The 5,898-nt window shown below is 39.8% G+C and overlaps 1 long non-coding RNA gene across 1 annotated transcript; it reads left to right on the top strand.

Annotated features, from left to right (window-relative positions):
- Positions 1–603: 603 nt before the first annotated feature.
- Positions 604–5,046, top strand: LOC122138017. The gene is made up of 3 exons (XR_006155250.1): positions 604–814; positions 1,561–1,757; positions 4,350–5,046. It is a non-coding gene; the product is annotated as an uncharacterized LOC122138017 (long non-coding RNA).
- Positions 5,047–5,898: the final 852 nt, after the last annotated feature.

Here is a 5,898-nt window from a genome sequence, read left to right as displayed (position 1 = left end):
GCCACCAGATCCAGTCTGTATCCAAGTCAGAGGGTCACTGCAGTCACCCATATCCAGCCCAGATGGTGGATCAGCACCTAGAAAGGACCTCTACAGCCCTGAAAGACAGGGAGACCAGGACAACTAGAGCCCCAGAGACATATCTCCTGTAAAGACCTTGTCTCAGACGACCACCGGGACAAGACCATAGGAAACAGATGATTTTTCTGCACGATCTGACTTTGCTGCAGCCTGGAATTGAACTGCTGGTTTCATCTGGTCAGAGGAGAACTGGTCCCCCGACTGAGCCTGGTTTCTCCCAAGGTTTTTTTCTCCATTCTGTCACTGATGGAGTTTTGGTTCCTTGCTGCTGTTGCCTCTGGCTTGCTTAGTTGGGGACACTTCATTTACAATGATATTGTTGACTTGATTGCAAATTATTGCACAGATACTATTTAAACTGAACTGAGCTGCATGATGACATCACTGAATTCAATGATGAACTGCCTTTAACTGTCATTTTGCATTATTGACACACTGTTTTCCTAATTAATGTTGTTCAGTTGCTTTGACGCAATCTTTTTTGTTTAAAGCGCTATATAAATAAAGGTGACTTGACTTGACTTGACTTGACATTGTTAATACTCTATTTACACACATTACCATTGTTTTACTCACTGTTACTTGCATTAATGGCAGATGTGTGTCTACCTTTGAGTGCAGCTCCAGCTGGAGGCCATGGAGAAGAAGATCCACGACTTGTTGGAGAAGTAGTCCCAGCTGAGAGAGCGGAGAGCTGCACTGGAAACATCCCAGGCTGATGCTCACAAGTCCAGTAAGTATACAGCATGCTGCTAACTCTCCCACCACCTCTACTCTGTGTGCTTCTCTGCACATGCCCGGTGCAGCCAGGATGCGATCTTCCCAGATGTCCTTCACCCCGTGCCACAGCGGAAGACACGAGTCAGGCCCTGGGCGATGACCTCTCTCCCTCCGCCGCCTCCGGTCTTTAAGATCTCCCCCCAGAAACCACTTCACTCCCCTCCGCGAGACGTAACGCGACGATGTGATCGTCGAAGACTCCATCGTCATTTCATCTTACCTGTCAGATTTTCCTACCAGGGTTTACTGCGCATGTGCACATCAATGTTGCATCCTTTTTCTCATGCTAAACAACAATATTTAATGTATCTGCATTACTGAAAGGGTAGGTTTAGGCTTAGGATCGGTGTAGACTTTAATAAAACACAATCTAATAGGTAGAAAAAAATTATTTATTGTTGCTTTCCTGTAACTGTATCCCTTCTAGCTTCAACCGTGAATATAACACAAGTACTGTATTTGCAGTACTGTAAGGGTAGGTTTAGGGTTATGGTAGGTGTAGATGTTAATAAAGCATAATTTTATCGGCAGCATTTTTCGTTGTGGAATTGTACTACCCACTGTTTTAATGGGAGGTAGCAAAATCTGACAGGGTAGCACAAATCGACCGAACACTGGCACATTCGTGCTATGTTAGCTGAAGGTAATGTGCACACTCACTGTTTCCCTGGTGCTCGTGTTTTTGATGTTTCTGCGCAGAAATCTGCGATCCTGAAGGGCGACGAGAGCCCAGGAACGGTCGTGCTTCACACCAGGGTTAACGACACCACGCTGCGGCAGACGGAGACACTGAAGAGGGACTTCAGGAGCCTGATCGAGACGGTGTGCAGCACATCGCCCGTGGTGACGATCATCGTATCAGGACCGCTTCCAACGTATTGACGAGGACATGAAAAGTTCAGTAGACTTTTTGCTTTAAACGAATGGTTGTTGTCATGGTGTAAAGAACAGAAACTGCTCTTTGTTAATAATTGGAATCTTTTCTGGGAGCGTCCTAGGCTAGATAAGTACTTTATTCGTGATTCCGCCTATCCCGCCTTCACTAACTTTAAGTTAATCGACCAAGAATTGTGACTCCCGGGAAAAACAGGACGTCTGGTCACCTTATCCCTACCCCTTCGGGTGCTGAGGCCATTGTTTCAGATCGCTAGTTCACATTTTGGTAGTCTATCCATTAGGGGTGTGCAGCGAAGCCAGTATTTGTATCTGTATTTGTATCTGTAACAATCACAAAATTATTCGTATCTGTATTTGTATTCGGATAAAACCGGAAGTAGGTGGAGCTTGAACCGGAACTTCGTACAGTTATAGTTGCTAAGACAGTTATGTCTATGGTTTTACAGCCTTTCTTTTTTTCCTGTAGTTATCACTGAACAAATATGCAGTGTTTAACTAAATTTTTTTTTTTTATTATTATAACTTTTATTTAAATATCTTCTAACAGTCTAAGCCTTGTAAGTGTTTCAAGATGTAGTGCAGTTGTGTTTGGGGGAACACGAGTTCGAGTCCCATTTTGGGGACCTTTTGTGTTCCGATAAATATTTAAATATCTTTTAATTAAAACAGTAAGAGTTCCTGTGCAGTTTAGAAATATGGAAATTGATTTAAGTAATTTCCAGGAAATGCATGGAAAAAGGCAAGTGCAACACTGCTATTTTATTTGTGCTTATTTAATTTATAGAATTTACACTCATTTACTTCACACACTTGCTACTGCGTTGTAATATTACAGTTTGATGTAAATCAAAATAATTTCCTTTGGCTCACCGGTTCCTGCGCAGTTTAAAAAAGTAGCTATTTACCTTAAGTAATTTGCAGATCTGGAAAAGTATGGGGGAAAAAAAGAGAACAGAGTATGGAAAATATTTGTGTTTCAACTATTTGCCCTATTCAGTGTTCTAAAGTATAAAATTAATTTCTAAAAATAAATTTTATCATACAAGAGAGCTTTCATGACAATCGTTTGGTAATCATCTGAACGTGACTGAATTAATTCAAGGCACACTTTTTCATTACGCATCTTTAAGCAGTCTTTTTTGAACTTCACTAAACAAATGTGCGTGTGCCACGCAAACCAGCAAAAGATAAAGAAGCAAATATGTAGGCCTAGTATAATTTCCTCATAGTTTTTATCATCAGATATTGGTTTTAGCTTGTCAGCGTTTCATCTTAGTTTGTTAACAAATATTTTTCGTCATCATCTTCGTTGAAGAAATTCACACTGGTCTGTTCCCTGAATAGTGAGGTTAAAATATAAATTTAATGTAGGATCTAGAAAAAATCTTATCGTGATTAAACCAGAAAAATGTAAAATAAATGAACAAAACCCATTTTTAAAGTTTGGGATCATAAACATTAGATCACTCACACCCAAAGCAGTTATTGTAAATGAAATGATCACAGATAATAGTTTTGATGTACTCTGCTTCACCGAAACCTGGCTAAAACCAAATGATTATATTGGCCTAAATGAGTCTACTCCACCAAGCTACTGTTATAAGCATGAGTCCCGTCAGACTGGTCGTGGGGGAGGCGTTGCAACAATATATAGTGGTATTCTCAATGTTACCCAGAAAACAGGATACATGTTTAACTCATTCGAAATACTTCTGCTTAATGTTACACTGTCAGATATGCAAAAGAGATATCTCCTATCTCTTGCTCTGGCTACTGTGTATAGACCGCCAGGGCCATATACAGAATTCCTAAAAGAATTTGCAGATTTCCTCTTAGACCTATTGGTAAATGTTGATAAAGATAAAAATGTTGATAAAATGTTGATAAAAATGTTGATGGGGGTGAAGTCCTGGCCTAATGGTTAGAGATTCGGACTCGTAATCCAAAGGTTGCGAGTACGAGTCTCGGGCTGGCAGGAATTGTAGGTGGGGGGAGTAAATGTACAGCGCTCTCCACCCTCAATACCACGACTGAGGTGCCCTTGAGCAAGGCACTGGACCCCCAACTGCTCCCTGGGCGCCGCAGCATAAATGGCTGCCCATTGCACTGGGTGTGTGTTCATGGTGAGTGTGTGTTCACTGCTGTGTGTGTGCACTTAGGATGGGTTAAATACAGAGCATGAATTCCAAGTATGGGTCACCATACTTGGCTGTATGTCACTTTCACTTTCACTTTTTAAAGCATTAATTGTTGGAGATTTTAACATTCACGTTGATAATACAAATGATGCATTAGAACTTGCGTTTACTGACCTAATAAACTCTGTTGAGTCAAGCAAAATGTCACCGGGCCCACTCATCATTTTAATCATACACTAGATTTAATTATATTGCATGGAATCGATTTAACTGATATAGATATCGTACCTCAAAGTGATAATGTTACTGACCATTTCCTTGTATCGTGCATTCCGTGTATTAATGATATTAACTATGTAGTCTGAGCTGTAGAGGCCAAAATGAGCATTGTGAATGTAAGAGCCTCACGTTACATTTATAACAATCATTGTTAATGTTTGAATTGTATTTCAGGGCAGTTCGTGAAGACAGATAATCAAGAGATGTGACAAACTGTACAGAAGTCAGTTCCAGATCCACCCTCCACTCTGGACTTCGCTCTCGTATGGATTGCTGTCTACTAGCATATTGTGTTCTCTTCAAACTTCGGTGGATGCAGATACTACTCAGGGACATGAACACTTGAATATTGCAAGAATAGAGAAAGTAAGAATTACTTAAGATTTAAGAATTAAATCAAATGTTAATTGTTTAACAAAATTTATTTATTTATCTAAAAGCCAATTCACAATAGTTTTGTGGCAGTGTGAACTGACCATAATGCTGTATGTTAGGTATGAGATTCATTAAACTTGGTTTGCTATAATACATCTATTCATAAGTGCACCAGTGTGAATCATAATTCCCTGCACATTTGCTGTATAGATGGTTTCATTGGCAACAACATAAACATTTCTGCACAGGTGCGCTTTTGTGGCCCTAACTTAACTTCCGGTAGACTTCCAAATAGGATCAATAACAACACCTAAGTAGTCCCTCTAGAGTAGATTATTTCTGATAACAAGCAAAGTATGTTTGCTGGGTAAATCAGACTTACTGAAAATGCAAATTCATTCTTTGCCAGCAGGAGGTGCTTTAAAACTGGAGAAACAGAGGTTTCCCCAGTAACTGCTGTACACAGAGCAGCGCTCAGCTCACAAACGCTGCTTTATCAGACATTACATGCAAGATGAAATGAAAATGACATTGAACATTTAATAGACTAATTAAAGATAATATTCCTTCAAAGAAATACAGTGATATAAAAACACCCGCGCCTCGTTTTGATTTTTAACCGTATTGTAAATGTGTATAGACAGATTAACTGACACTTTGTGTAGAGCCGAGGTCTCGCTTTATTTACCACATACAAAACGCCTTCTTATTTCCGTGTTCCGCCCATAATTCCCCCAGACCTCCTACGTCATCTCTTGTAGACAGCTACAGGAAAGATAACAAGTAACCATCTATATAATCTACACTCATGTTTATTCAACGAATCCTTTTGGAAAATCGGTCAGTTTTGATATTGTGAGGCCCACAAAAAAATAAATGTATGGGAAACACATCCCACAGCACAACCACCTGAGCCCAACTTCAGTCTACTCATCACCTTTACTTTAACTGCGTTTGTAGACTGCGCTATAGCCAGACTGATAAACAAAGACAGACTGGAAGGTAACTTAAGGCCAGGTGCATGTCCCCTTTGAAACCGTCTATATCCATAAGTGATATCTTAGTCATATTATTCTTTCAGTGCTTAACTAACTGATTAAGACAGTCTCTGGCTGCCACCTACTGGCATAACAATGTAACCTGCAATGAAAGAAGCCCAGGCATGATATTGCTTCTTTTTTTTTAATGGTGAATTGCCAAAAAAAGAAAGAAAAGAAAAGATTTTGCATATGATTTTCAATTAATTATTTGAAGTGGATTAGTAAAGGGCATGATTGGCTGATGGATTATTGTGAGAGCATGTGATTAGTTGATGAATTGTGAGCAGGGTTAATAATGGCTCTTAAAT

This window comes from Cyprinus carpio, chromosome B7 (genome assembly GCF_018340385.1).
Source record: "Cyprinus carpio isolate SPL01 chromosome B7, ASM1834038v1, whole genome shotgun sequence".
Lineage (NCBI taxonomy): Eukaryota > Metazoa > Chordata > Actinopteri > Cypriniformes > Cyprinidae > Cyprinus > Cyprinus carpio.
Note: the sequence above shows the minus strand (reverse complement) of the source record. Positions and strands in the feature narration are given on the sequence as shown.